Consider the following 15,313-nt stretch of genomic DNA (forward strand, 5'->3'; position numbering starts at 1 on the left):
AGAGTACATTTGTGGGTCCAATTTGTTCCTAAATTTTGGCTGGCCTGGTGGCTCAGACAGTAAAGAATCTGCCTGCAGTGCAGGAGACCCAGGCTCAATCCCTGTGTTGGTAAGATCCCCTGGAGAAGGGAATAGCTACCCACTTCAGCATTCTTGCCTGGAGAATCCATGGACAGAGGAGCCTGGTGGGCTAGAGTCCATGGAGTCACAAAGGATTGGGCACTACTAAGCAACTAACACTTTTCAGTTTTCAACAAAGTTAGCCTAGGTACCCAACTAACACAATAGGCTATATACTACTGAACTGTAATAGGTCTATATAAATATATAATAATACTTTTCACACAAATAATACATAAAAACAAACACAAAGAATAAAGAAAACATTTTTAATCTTACAGTACTTTGAATAGTACAGTAGTACAGTCCCACAGCTGACACTTAAGGGCTGGCACTGAGTGAACAGGCAAGACGAGTTACTGACTGGTGGAGGGTGAGGAGGTGGGAGATAGTAGAGCTGAAGGACCATCGGCAATAGGAGGCAAAGGGCCAGCTGCACTTTCACTCCTGCCTGAGATTGATGGAAAGTGTAAGCCATCTTCTTCATTCAAAGATAATTGAAGAACAGTGGTCAGGTAAGAAAATGAGGAGCGGTATTCTGATGGATTAGCCAATGAAGAATGCTTTTAAAAGCTGCAAGCTTATTAAAATTTGCAAACCTATGTTCGCTACTCTTTCCTGACCCTATCTTATATATTATCTAAGTGTGTGTGCTTAGTCGCTCAGTTGTGTCCTCATGAAATGTAGCCAGCTGGGCTCCTCTGTCCTTGGGATTTTCCAGGCAAGAATAATGGAGTGGGTAGCCATTCCCTTCTCCAGGGGATCTTCCTGACCCAGGGATCGAACCTGGGTCTCCTGCAATGCAGACAGATTCTTTACCAGGGATAAATGGGAGAAGGAAAACGTGGTAAGTGTAAGCTGAGCCTGACTGGAAGAGGGTTAACCTACAGAGTATTACAGTAAGTTCCCTACATACAAACCTTCAAGTTTCTACTTATAAAGATGTTTGTAAACTTATATAGATAATATATAGGATAGAAAGTGGCAGGAAAGAAAGGTAAACATAGATTTGCCAACTTTAATAAGCTTGCAGTTTTTAAACAGATATGACTGAGAAAGTGACAGCAGAACAAAACTTAAATAATAAGGGAGCCACCGGTGTGTTTGGAGGGAGAACATGCAGGTAGAGAAAAGCTGTAAAAAGGACTTGAGGCAGCAGCCTGCTGTTGCGTTGGAAGGTCAAGGAATCCTGTATGCTATGGGAACAAGGAAGGGAATCAGGAATAGGAGATTGGTCAGTAAGGCGGAGATAGGATTTGCTTTTGGACCTGTGAAGTATGAGCTCCTCATTGGCCATCTAAGTAGATATGCAAAATAGTTATTCAAGCCCAGATATGCAAATTTGTGATTCACCAGCGTAAAGATGCTATTTAAGGCCAAGACATGGGATGAGGTTGTTTAGGGAGTAGCACAGATGGAATGGAGAGGAGGGATAAGGCCAATGCCCTGGGGAAGGTCGATGGTATTGCTTAGAAAGAACAGGTGGAGCCAGCAAAGATGACTGAAGAAGATTGGCCAGGTAAAAAAATGAGAAGCAATATTTTGATGGATAATCCAGTGAAGAGTGTGTTTAAACAGAGAGAAACTGATGGAGAGTGTCAAATATTTCAGAAAGGCAAGTGCAGTGACGATTAAGGTGATCATTAGACACAGTACAAAAATGGAACATTCCCACTCTCTCCCTAGACATCTGCATGCTAATTATCCATCCTTTGGATCCCAATTCAAGGTTCTGCTAAAGAAAAATAATAGTGGGTGTAAAATGCTTTATATTTCACAAAGCCTTTATATATAAGTCACCTCATTGCATTCTCATAGCAAATTTGCATACAGCAGACAATGAAACCAAAATGTAGAAAGGTTTAAATGACTCATGAAGCCTCAAATCCAAGTCTTTAAACCTAAATTCTTCCAATATAGACACTTCAAAACATGTTTCATTAAAGTTTCTCCTACTCTCCCAATCTTATTGCTCTCTCTCAGATTTCCAAGGTCAGAGATTCTCAAAGTGTGGACCAGTGACCCTGGGGTCCCCACATCCTACAGAGGACCAGTGATGAAATAAAAACTATTTTCATAATCAGATTGTTGGCCTTTGTCTCTGTCTTTTCAGGATTATAATGTGGAATTTTCCAGAGGCTTCTTGGCATGTGGAATCTCAACAGAATGAATGCATAAGCAGACATGAGAATCCAGCTGACCTCTATGGAACCAGAAATTAAAGAGATTTGAAAAAAATGTCAAACAGTGTAACTCTTCTTACTTAGTTTTTGTTTTGATAAATGTAGTTTTATTTCCTCAAAATAAATATTACTGTTAGCATGAAATTAATTTTTCCTGTAAAGTTAAATCTAAATGAATGAATTCTTTAAAATCTTGCTTTTAGTTTTAATATGGCAAGTAGCAGCAAATTGGCTTACATTTAAAGAAAATCCTTTTGGGTCCATAATAATTTTGATAACCGCTATTTATAGCACTTGAGTCCCATGCCTATCCACTTTGTGTTTTTTTTATATAGTGGTGGTTATTTATTTTGGTTTCCTTTAGATTATCTTTATTTACCCTTCCTCAATAATAGTCCTTCATATTGGACTTCATATTTTATTTTTATTTTTGGTGTCCTTGAGAATATTTCTACATGAGGGTAGTTAAGCAATTTCTAAATAATGCTGAATGGTTTTTCATGGATTGGTGGATTTCTTAAATACGTTTTCTAGTTAATTATTTTTTCTTTAAAAAGCACTTTTGGTTGTAACTTCACTTGAAGATAACTTCAAGAGAGCTTCTTATCTTAGGACTTCAATTATGTAACAAATATTTATTGAGAAATGCTGTACAGAAGGATCCAAGGAAAAAATCGAGGTAGATGAGACATAGTTTTCTCTTTCTGGGCATTTATAATCCAGCAGGAAAGAGAAGACAGGGTATCTCACCATAAGGCACAGTATATTTTTGATTCGACCCATGTACCATGTGCGTGTGCATACTAAGTCACTTCTAAGTCCAACTCTGTGACCCCATGAACTGCAGCCTTCCAGGCTCCTCTATCCATGTGATTTCCAGGCAAGAATACTGGAGTGAGTAGTCATGCCCTTCTCCAGAGGATCTTCCTGACCCAGGGATTGAGCCCACATCTCTCATGCCTCCTGCATTGGCAGGTGGGTTTTTTTACCACATGCCACCTGAGAAGACCATGTACCATGTACCTAGGTAATTGTGCAACTATTTCCCTCTGAAATTCTGTTTTTCAAAAACTTGATATTTCGTTTATTTTAATTTCCCTATTATCCCTACAAATATGGTGTCTTCAAACTGTTAGGCAGCTAGCTAGAGATGAGAGGTGAGGGATGGTGGAGGTAGAGACTCAGGACCTGTGAACTACCTTAGCCCTCCCAGACAAGGAGGGGCTGACATACAACTTGCAGTCAGTTTATCCCAAGAAGCAGGAAGCCAAAGGGAATGGGAAATTCCCTAAGGCATGCAGGCACAGTTTGAGCCAAGTGCTAATTGGAGCTAATGCTCTACTTCATTATATCATCACTGTAATATAATTTACATGTGGTTTCACCCTGCCCCCATGGGCTTAGCTTAGGGAACTTTGGAAAACAACACAGAACTTTGGGGGAAAGCATGCAGTATAAGTTCAGTTCAGTTTTGTTCAGTCACTCAGTCACGTCCAACTCTTTGTGACCCCATGGACTGCAACACTCCAGGCTTCCCTGTCCATCAGCAACTCCCGGAGTGTGCGCTCAAACTCATATCTATTGAGTCTGTGGTGCCATCCAACCATCTCATCCTCTGTTGTCCCCTTCTCCTCCTGCCTTCAATCTTACCCAGCATCAGGGTCTTTTCCAATGAATCAGTTCTTCGCATCTGGTGGCCAAAGTATTGGAATTTCATCTTCAGCAACAGTCCTTCCAATGAATATTCAGGACTGATTTCCTTTAGGATAGACTGGTTGGATCTCCTTGCAGTTCAAGGGACTCTCAAGAATCTTCTCCAACACCACAGTTCAAAATCATCATTCTTCAGTACTCAGCTTTCTTTATAGTCCGACTCTCACATCCGTACCTGACTACTGGAAAAACCATAGCTTTGTCACTATGGACATTTGTCAGCAGAGTAATGTCTCTGCTTTTCAATACACTGTCTAGGTTCATCATAGCTTTTCTTCCAAGGAGCATCTTTTAATTTCATGGCTGCAGTCACCATCTGCAGTGATTTTGGAGCCCAAATAATAAAGTCTCTTACTGTTTCCATTTTCCCCATCTATTTGCCATGAAGTGATGGTACCAGATGCCATGATTCAGAAAAATGTTGAGTTTTAAGCCAGCTTTTTCATTCTTCTCTTTCACTTTCAACATGAGGCTGTTTAGTTTTTCTTTGCTTTCTGCCATAAGGGTGGTGTCATCTGCATATCTGAGGTTATTGATATTTCTCCCAGCAATCTTGATCCAGTTTGTGCTTCATCTAGCCAGAGTTTCTCATGATGTACTCTACATTTAAGTTAAATAAGCAGGGTGACACTATATAGCCTTGACATACTCCTTCCCCGATTTGGAACCAATCTAGTGTTCCGTGTTCCAGCAGTGGCGTCAGGAATGGAAAAGGTCAGTTTTCATTCAAATCGTGAAGAAGTTCAGTTCAGTTCACTTTAGTTGCTCAGACTCTTTGCGACTCCATGAGTCGCAGCACGCCAGGCCTCCCTGTCTATCACTAACTCCAGGACTTTACTCAAACTCATGTCCATCGAGTCAGTGATGCCATCTAGGCATCTCATCCTCTGTCGTCCCCTTTTCCTCCTGCCCCCAATCCCTCCCAGCATCAGAGTCTTTCCCAATGAGTCAACTCTTTGCACGAGGTGGCCAAAGTATTGGAGTTTAAGCTTGAGCATCAGTCCTTCCAATGAACACCCAGAACTGATCTCCATTATAATGGACTGGTTGGAACTCCTTGCAGTCCAAGACTCTCAAGAGTCTTCTCCAACACCACAGTTCAAAAGCATCAGTTCTTCAGCTCTCAGCTTTCTTCACAGTCCAACTCTCATATCCATACATGACCACTGGAAAAACCATAGCCTTGACTAGACGGACGTGTGTTGGCAAAGTGATGTCTCTGTTTTTTAATATGTTTATCTAGGTTGGTCATAACTTTCCTTCCAAGGAGTAAGCGTCTTTTAATTTCATGGCTGCAGTCACCATCTGCAGTGACTTGGGAGCCCCCAAAAATAAAGTCTGACACTGTTTCCTCATTTATTTGCTATGAAGTAATGGGACCAGATGCCATGATCTTAGTTTTCTGAATGTTGAGCTTTAAGCCAACTTTGTCACTCCCCTCTTTCACTTTCATCAAGAGGCTTTTTAGTTCCTCTTCACTTTCTGCCATAAGGGTGGTGTCATCTGCATATCTGAGGTGATTGATATTTCTCCTGGCAATCTTGATTCCAGCTTGTGCTTCTTCCAGCCCAGTGTTTCTCATGATGTACTCTGCATACAAGTTAAATAAGCAGGGTGACATTTCCCGATTTGGAACCAGTCTGTTGTTCCATTCCCAGTTCTAACTATTGCTTCCTGACCTGCATACAGATTTCTCAAGAGGCAGGTCAGGTGGTCTGGTATTCCCATCTCTTTCAGAATTTTCCACAGTTTATTGTAATCCACACAGTCAAAGGGTTTGGCATACTCAATGAAGCAGAAATAGATGTTTTTCTGGAACTCTCTTGCTTTTTCCAGGATCCAGCAGATGTTGGCAATTTGATCTCTGATTCCTCTGCCTTTTCTAAACTAGCTTGAACATCTGGAAGTTCTTGGTTCATGTATTGCTGAAGCCTGGCTTGGAGAATTTTGAGCATTACTTTACTAGCGTGTGAGATGAGTGCAATTGTGTGGTAGTTTGAGCATTCTTTGGCATTGCCTTTCTTTGGGATTGGAATGAAAACTGACCTTTTCCAGTCCTGTGGCCACTGCTGAGTTTTTCAAATTTGCTGGCATATTGACTACAGCAGTGTCACAGCATCATCTTTCAGCATTTGAAGTAGCTCAACTGGAATCCCATCACCTTCACTAGCTTTGTTCGTAGTGATGCTTTCTAAGGCCCACTTGACTTCCCTTGCCAGGATGTCTGACTCTAGGTGAGTGATCACCATCGTGATTATCTGGGTCATGAAGCTCTTTTTTGTACAGTTCTTCTGTGTATTCTTTCCACCTCTTCTTAATACCTTCTGATTCTGTTAGGTCCATACCATTTCTGTCCTTTTTTGAGCCCATTTTTGCATGAAATGTTCCCTTGGTATCTCTAATTTTCTTGAAGAGATCTCTAGTCTTTCCCATTCTATTGTTTTCCTCTATTTCTTTGCATTGATCACTGAAGAAGGCTTTCCTATCTCTCCTTGCTATTCTTTGGAACTCTGCATTCAGATGTTTATATCTTTCCTTTTCTCCTTCGCTTTTCACTTCTCTTCTTTTCTCAGCTATTTGTAAGGCCTCCTCAGACAGCCATTTTGATTTTTTGCATTTCTTTTCCATGGGGATGGTCTTGATCCCTGTTTCCTGTACAATGTCATGAACCTCTTTCCATAGTTCATCAGGCACTCTTATCTATCAGATCTAGTCCCTTAAATCTATTTCTCACTTCCACTGTATAATCATAAGGGATTTCATTTAGGTCATACCTGAATGGTGTTGTGGTTTTCCCTACTTTCTTCAATTTAAGTTTGAATTTGGCAATAAAGAGTTCATGATCTGAGCCACAGTCAGCTCCTGGTCTTGTTTTTGCTGACTATATAGAGCTTCTCCATCTTTGGCTGCAAAGAGTATAATCAGTCTGATTTCTGGTGATGCCTGGTGTAGATGTCTGGACATCTGGTAATGTCCATGTGTAGAGTCTTCTCTTTTGTTGTTGGAAGAGGGTGTTTGCTATGACCAGTGCGTTCTCTTGGCAAAACTCTATTGGCCTTTGCCCTGCTTCATTCTGTACTCCAAGGCCAAATTTGCCTGTTACTCCAGGTGTTTCTTGACTTCCTACTTTTGCATTCCGTTCCCTTATAATGAAAAGGATATCTTTTTTGGGTGTTAGGTCTTAAAGGTCTTGTAGGTCTTCATAGAACCGTTCAACTTCAGCTTCTTCAGCATTACTGGTTGGAGCATAGGCTTGGATTACCATAATATTGAATGGTTTGTGATAGTGAATGGTTTGTCTTGGAAACGAACAGAGATCATTCTGTCATTTTTGAGATTGCATCCAAGTACTGCATTTCAGACTCTTTTGTTGACCATAATGGCTACTACATTTCTTCTAAGGGATTCCTTACCACAGTAGTAGATATAATGGTCATCTGAGTTAAATTCACCCATTCCAGTCCATTTTAGTTCACTGATTCCTAGAATGTCAACATTCACTCTTGCCATCTCATGTTTGACCACTTCCAATTTGCCTTGATTCGTGGACCTGCCATTCCACTGTCCTATGCAATATTGCTCTTTACAGCATTGGACTTTACTCCCAACACTAGTCACATTCACAACTGGGTATTGTTTTTGCTTCGGCTCCATCCCTTCCTTCTTTCTGGAGTTATTTCTCCACTGTCTCCAGTAGCATGTTGGGCCCCTACTGACCTGGGGAGTTCCTCTTTCAGTGTCCTATTGTTTTCCCTTTTCATACTGTTCATGGGGTTCTCAAGGGAAGAATACTGAAGTGGTTTGCTATTCCCTTCTCCAGTGGACCACATTCTGTCAGACCTCTCCACCATGACCCATCCTTCTTGGGTGCCCCCACACGGCATGGATTAGTTTCATTGAGTTAGACAGGCTGTGATCCTTGTTATCAGATTGGCTAGTTTTCTGTGATCACAGTTTGAGTGTGTCTGCCCTCTGATGCCCTCTCGCAACATCCACTGTCTTACTTGGGTTTCTCTTACCTTGGACGTGGGGTATCTCTTCACAGCTGTTCCAGCAAAGTGTAGCTGCTGCTCCTTACCTTGGACGAGGGCTATCTCTTCACTGGCGCCCTTTCTGGCCTTGAACATGGAGTAGCTCCTCTCAGCCCTCCTGTGCCCGCTCAGCCGCCACTCCTTGGAGGTGGGGTTGCTCCTCTCATCCAATCCCGAAAAAGGCAATGCCAAAGAACGTTCAAACTCCTGCACAATTGCATTCATCTCACAGACTAGAAAAGTAATGCTCAAAATTCTACAGGCCAGGCTTCAACAGTATGTGAACTGTGAACTCCCAGACATTCAAGCTGGATTTAGAAAAGGCAGAGGAACCAGGGATCAAATTGCCAACATCCACTGGATCATCGAAAAAGCAAGAGAGTTCCAAAAAATCATCTACTTCTGCTTTATTGACTATGGCAAATCCTTTGACTGTGTGGATCACAACAAACTGTCAAAAATTCTTCAAGAGATGGGAATACCAGACCATCCTACCTGCCTCCTGAGAACTCTGTATGCAGGTCAAGAAGCAGCAGTTAGAAACGGACATGGAACAACAGACTGGTTTCAAATTGGGAAAGGTGTACATCAAAGCTGTATATTGCACAGTATAATCCATCCCTCAAATATTGAAACCTTGTCATCTGTTCTAAACCCAACCCCTATCCTTAGATTCAAAGCCCTTATAAACACACTTCCCCTGTATAGCTAGACTGCTTTTACTCCCCAGAGATTAGCCCACTCTCCCTATGACAATGTATGTATGCTTGAAAAAACTTGTTTTGAGCTTAAACCTGAAGTGTTAGTCTGCAATTCTTTGCTTATTATCACATGGACCAAGGTTGCTGGTCTTTATCCTTACCTCCTTGCTTCAAAGACTGACATAACTCTAGCCAACCTGGTAACAAGGCCAGCATTTCAGACTGAGACTTCATCAAGACTTCTAACATCACCTAACTGAGAAAGGATTGTCTGCCAGACTGGTCAGTCAGTTACACAATTGTATCTGGCTCTTTGTGACCCCATGGACCATAGCCCGCCAGGCTCCTCTGTATACAGGATTTCCCAGGCAAGAATACTGGAGTGGGTAGCCATTCTATTCTCCAGACTATCTTCCCCAACCAGGGATTGAACCCAGGTTTCCTGTAGTACAGGCAGAGTCTTTACCATTTGAACCACCAGGCCCTGTATAATTTGTCAAGAAAGATATTTTCTGTTATGGTCCCACTTGATGTGTGGATTAAGTGTCATGGAGTCCTCATATTTGGACTATGTGTGGAAAAGAAAGTGCCTAATAAGGGGGAATTTGATACTTTGTCTACCATATTCTTTCTGCACAATTCATACCAAGATCCTATGCAATTTGCCACATGGATTTATATACAGGATGTGAGTTCAAAGATTATAAAGTTATCATTAAAATAACACTTGATTCACCAACTAATTAGCTGAAACAGATTAGTTGGATAATCATGACTGTAAGTTAATAATTACTGTAAGTAAGATTAGTTGGATAATCATGACTGTAAGTTAATATTTTTCTCTTCCCATTTTTGGGAGAAAGAAAAAAATACAGAAATTCAATCACATATTAAAGTGAACAAAAAAGCTCATGTATAAAGATGGTCTAGTTCTTCCTATCATCCAAATAAAGATTCACTATTATGATCTTTTGTTATGTTATTGAGATAGCTACTTATCTATATGGAAAAATTAGTAAGACTTGAAAGTGAAGTGAAAGTGTTAATTGCTCAGTTGTGTCCAGTTCTTTGCAAACACATGGACTGTAGTCCGCCCGGCTCCTTTGTCCATGAAATTCTCCAGGCAAGAATATACTGGAGTGGGTTGCCATGCCATTCTCCAGGGATCTTCCTGACCCAGGGGTCAAACCTGGATCTCCTGCATTGCAGGCAGATTCTTTACCTTCTGAGCCACCAGGAAAGCCCAGTAAAGACTTGAAACTAAAGCAAAAATCAAAACAAAATCAAAACAACAACAACAAAAAAATACACCTTATCAGGAAATTTATTTCATCTCAACAAAACACTCTATCCTTTGCTATAATTTTAGTGTCCTGTTATTATATATTATTATGTGACTGCTGTGAGTGAAATAATCATTATAATAGCATTTTCTAGTTTGGAGTTAACAAAACAGGAAAAAAATGCAACAAATTTTTATTATTCTTGTTTCTGCCTCTCTCAGATGAAGGAAAAAATTGAGAAAGTTTTGCAAAAACATGATTTGGTTCAGTATCTAAGTGTTTAATTTTGGCCATGTTATCCAAAATTTTTACCTTAATGCTGCTCCATGGCTTCAAGTCTGTTTCTGCATTAATGCTGCATTTGTAACCATATCTTGGTAGGAGTGTTAGCTTGAAGGGATTAGAAGTAAGATATGGAATCTGGTCTCCTTAGGTCATTTGTTTGTATCCAGCTGAAGTCAGCAGTGGCTAAAATTCATTACCATCTGGCAGTTTTTCCATGGCCTCTGTGACAGAACCTGCGGTTCTAGCCTAGTACATACTAGACAGATGTCCGGGTCATAAAAATCACAACGATTCTTGGCATTGTGTCACCCCCTTGTTGACAGTACCATCACACAGGCGAGAGATCGAAGTGGAATAAAGAATGAGCTGTCTTCATCCCATCCAGTGGTCCATTGGCAAACAGATACTCAGACCTTATGTATTCTGTGTGGGGGAATAATGCTCTTGGCTATAGTCAAAGGGAATGGAAATAATGCTAATGGATACAGCATCTCACAGCACAACATGATCAGGTATTCTGATTTATCTCCTTGCACCAGTACAAAATTAGATAAACTGGTTAAGCTTTCAAATATTTCCTTTTCAATGGCAAGTGATGTTTCATGTACTCATGTTGTCTTAAGGCTTCCCAGTTATTGGATGAAGTGTGGATAGCGAGGTATATCTGTAAACTTGAGTGAGCCATACACATTGAATGTCTTTACAAGTCAGTACTGTAAGCCCCCCTTACCTACACATTCCATATCCAAGGAGTCAACCAAGGAAGCTCAGACTGTGTTGTTGTTATTCAGTTGCTAAATTGTGTCCGACTCTCTGTGACCCTGTGGACTGCAGCACGCCAGGCTCCTCTGTTCACCATCTCCCAGAGTTTGCTCAAATTCACGTACGTTGAGTCGGAGATGTTCTAATGGTCTCATCCTCTGCCATCTCCTTCTTTTGCCTTCAGTCTTTCCCAGCATCAGGGTCTTTTCCAATGAATTGGCTTTTTTTTTGTTTAACTTTACAATATTGTATTGGTTTTGCCATATATCAATATGAATCTGCCACAGGTATACAAGTGTTCCCCATCCTGAACCCTCCTCCTTCCTCCCTCCTCGTACCATCTGGTGGCCAAAATATGGGAGCTACAGTTTCAGCATCAGTCCCTCCAGTGAGTTTTGGGGGTTGATTTCCTTTAGCAGTGACTGCAGTCCAAGGGCCTCTCAAGAGTCTTCTATAGCACCAGAATTCGAAAGCATCAATACTTCAACTCTAAGACTTCTTTATGGTACAACTCACATCCATACATGACTACTCAAAAAATCTTAGCTTTGACTATTTGGACTTTTGTCAGCAAAGTGATGTCTCTGCTTTTTAATATGCTGTCTAGGTTTGTCATAGATTTCCTTCCAAGGAGCAAGAATCTTTTAATTTCATGGCTGCAGTCACCATCCACACTGATTTTGGTGCTCAAGAAAACAAATCGACCACTGTTTCCATTTTTCCCCATCTATTTGCCATGAAGTGATGGGCCCAGATGCCTCGATCTTCGTTTTTTTTTGAATGTTGAATTTTAGGCCAACTTCTTCCCTCTCCTCTTTCACCTTCATCAAGAGGCACTTTAGTTCCTCTTCCTTTCTGCTATTAAGGCATTAGTTATCTATTTTATATGTATTAGTGTATGTATGTATTTATATGTATCTGTCAATTCCAATCTCCTAATTCATCCCATCCCTTTCTTCTCCCCTTGACATCCAAGGTTGTTCTCTACGTCTGTATCTGTTTTTCAAATAAGTTTATGTGTGTAATTTTTTCTAGATTCCACATATTAGCAATATTGTACAATAATTTTCTCTTTCTGACTAACTTCACACTGTGTGACAATCTCTAAGTCTATGCATGTCCCTGAAAATGGCATTATGTCATTCTTCTTTTTATGGCTACTAGCACCTCTTCTTGGTAAGACTATTCTTTTCAATTTAATCATCTTGATACCTTTATAAAAATTGCATGAGTGATAAGTTACTTCAGTCATCTTTGATTCTATGTGACCCTATGAACTGAGAGCCCTCCAGGCTCCTCTGTTCATAGGATTCTCCAGGTGGGAATACTGAAATGGGTTGCCATGCCCTCCTCCAGAGAATCATCCTGACCCTGGGATTGAACCCAACTCTCCTGTGGCTCCTGCCTTGCAGGCAGATTCTTTACCACCGAGCCACCAGTGAGTTGACAGTAAGTATAAAAATTTATATCTGGACTATCAATTCTGCTCTATTGATCAGTGTTCATCCTTATGCCAATATCATACTGTCTTGATTCCTGTAGCTTTGTATTCGGAGAAGGCAATGGCACCCCACTCCAGTACTTTTGCCTGGAAGATCCCATGGACCGAGAAGCCTGGTAGGCTGCAATCCATGGTGTCGATAGAGTCGGCCACGACTGAGCGACTTTACTTTCACTTTTCACTTTCATGCATTGGAGAAGGAAATGACAACCCACTCCAGTGTTCTTGCCCGGAGAATCCCAGGGATGGGGAAGCCTGGTGGGCTGCTGTCTATGGGGTCGCACAGAGTCAGACACAACTGAAGCGACTTAGCAGCAGCAGCAGTGGAAGCAGCAGCTTTGTATTAAATTTTAAAATTGGGAAGTTTGAGTCCTTCTATTTTCTTTATATTTCAAGATTGCTTTAATTTTGGTCCTTTGAATAGCAGCATAAAATTTAAGATCAGTTTGTTATTTTTTGCAGAGAATTAAGATAGAAATGGAGAAGGCAATGGCAATCCACTCCAGTACTCTTGCCTGGAAAATCCCATGGATGGAGGAACCTGGTAGGCTGCAGTCCCTGGGGTCGCTAAGAGTCAGACATGACTGAGCGACTTCAGTTTCACTTTTCACTTTCACACACTGGAGAAGGAAATGGTAACCCACTCCAGTGTTCTTGCCTGGAGAATCCCAGGGACAGGGGAGCCTGGTGGGCTTCCGTCTATGGGGTCGCACAGAGTCTGACACGACTAAAGTGATTTAGCAGCAGCAGCAGAGATAGAAAACCATGACAGGAGGCTACAGTGGTAAAGAATCCACCTCCCAATGCAGGAGACATAAAAGACACAGGTTGGATCCCTGGGTCTTGGAAGAGCCCCTGGAGGAGGAAATGGCAACCCACTCCAGTATACTTTGCTGGAGAATCCCATGGACAGAAGAGCCTGATTGGTTATGGTCCCTAGGGTCACAAAGTGTTGAAGAGCACTGAAATGACTTAGCACACATGTATGAAAGAAAAAAAGAAAAAATTGAGACAAATAAGAGGATCTGTATTTGGAATTCATGTTACTCACACTATCCGTAGACATGGTTGATATACACAAATGAAAGAAGAGTGGATTGTCACCTTTCTGTTGATGCTTTTCATTGAGATGAGAATACTCCAATTGAAGTATTAATTGATAAATTTGTCTAATTCTCAAGGTTATCAGTTTTATCATCAGTTCAGTAAAGTCACTCAGTTCTGTCTGACTCTTTGAGACCCTATGGATTGCAGCACATCAGGCTTCCTTGCCCATCACCAACTCCCAGAGCTTTCTCAAACATATGCCCATCAAGTCAGTGATGCCATCCAACCATCTCATCCTCTATTGTCCCCTTCTCCCCCTGCCTTCAATCATTCCCAGCATCAGGGTCTTTTCCAGTGAGTCAGTTCTTCTCATCTAGTGGCCAAAGTATTGGAGTTTCAGCTTCAGCATCAATCCTTCCAATGAATATTAAGGACTGATATCCTTTAGGATGGACTCATTGGATCTCCTTGCAGTCCAAGGGACTCTCAAGAGTCTTCTCCAACACCACAGTTCAAAAGCATCAATTCTTCAGCGCTCAGCTTTCCTCACAGTCCAACTCACACATCCATATGTGACTACTGGAAAAACCATAGCTTTGACTAGATGGACCTTTGTTGGCAAAGTAACGTCTCTGCTTTTTAATATGCTGTCTAGGTTGGTCATAGCTTTTCTTCCAAGTAGGAAGCATCTTTTAATTTCATGGCTGTAGTCACCATCTGCAGTGATTCTGGAGCCCAAGAATATAAAGTCTGTTACTGTTTCCATTGTTCCCTTATCTATTTTCCATGATGTGATAGGACCAGATGCCATGATCTTTGTCTTTTGAATGTTGAGTTTTAAGCCAACTTTTTCACTCTCCTCTTTCACTTTCATCAAGCGGCTCTTTAGTTCCTCTTCGCTTTCTGCCATAAGGGTGGTGTCATCTGCATATCTGAGGTTACTGAGTTTTATCATAGGACATAATTTACATAAGGTATGCAAAATCACAAGCAGTACAAGAGATAAAATAATTTAAAGTGGTAATACCACATGTCAGAATAAAACTATTTCTTGTGGGCCTTAACAACATTCCTAGTATGAGTAATTAGAAAGACATGGAATCAGACCTGTCTACCATATATGAGACCAGCTATTTAAAGCACTCTTATGTAATCTTTTATTGCATTGTATTCAGTGACATAATTAGAAGGCAAACAACTTGTTTTTAAAAAATCGTAAGTAGATGCATTTTGTATCCAGAAGTTTTGACAGCTGTTACTACAGCTTGCCTGTGATTTTTCCTTTCAATTTCTAATTTGTTGTACAATCTCCATCCTTGATTTAGGTTTGTAAACAGCATATCTGTCTTTCATCTTGAATCCACAATGCCTAATCCAGTGCTCTGTGAAAGCAGGTGATCAATAAATGCTTCTTGAATAAGTGAATGAGACTTAAGGCATTCCTATTAAGATATGTGAGTGGTTGAGTGCCATAAATTTCATTTGAACTAGCTAAGGTAAAATGAACAGCTAAGTATAACCTAGGTTAACTAAGGAAGAGAATCATAGCTTCACTCATTCTCAGTTCTCTTGCTATACATTTCAGAGTCAGAGGATGAAATGGCAAGGGATGAGTGGCAAGAATGACATAGAACAGTTACTCTGCATTCAGTCAAATGTTTTCTATTGCAGATATTAGCAGTTGTCA

Source organism: Bos javanicus, chromosome 5 (genome assembly GCF_032452875.1).
Source record: "Bos javanicus breed banteng chromosome 5, ARS-OSU_banteng_1.0, whole genome shotgun sequence".
Classification (NCBI taxonomy): domain Eukaryota; kingdom Metazoa; phylum Chordata; class Mammalia; order Artiodactyla; family Bovidae; genus Bos; species Bos javanicus.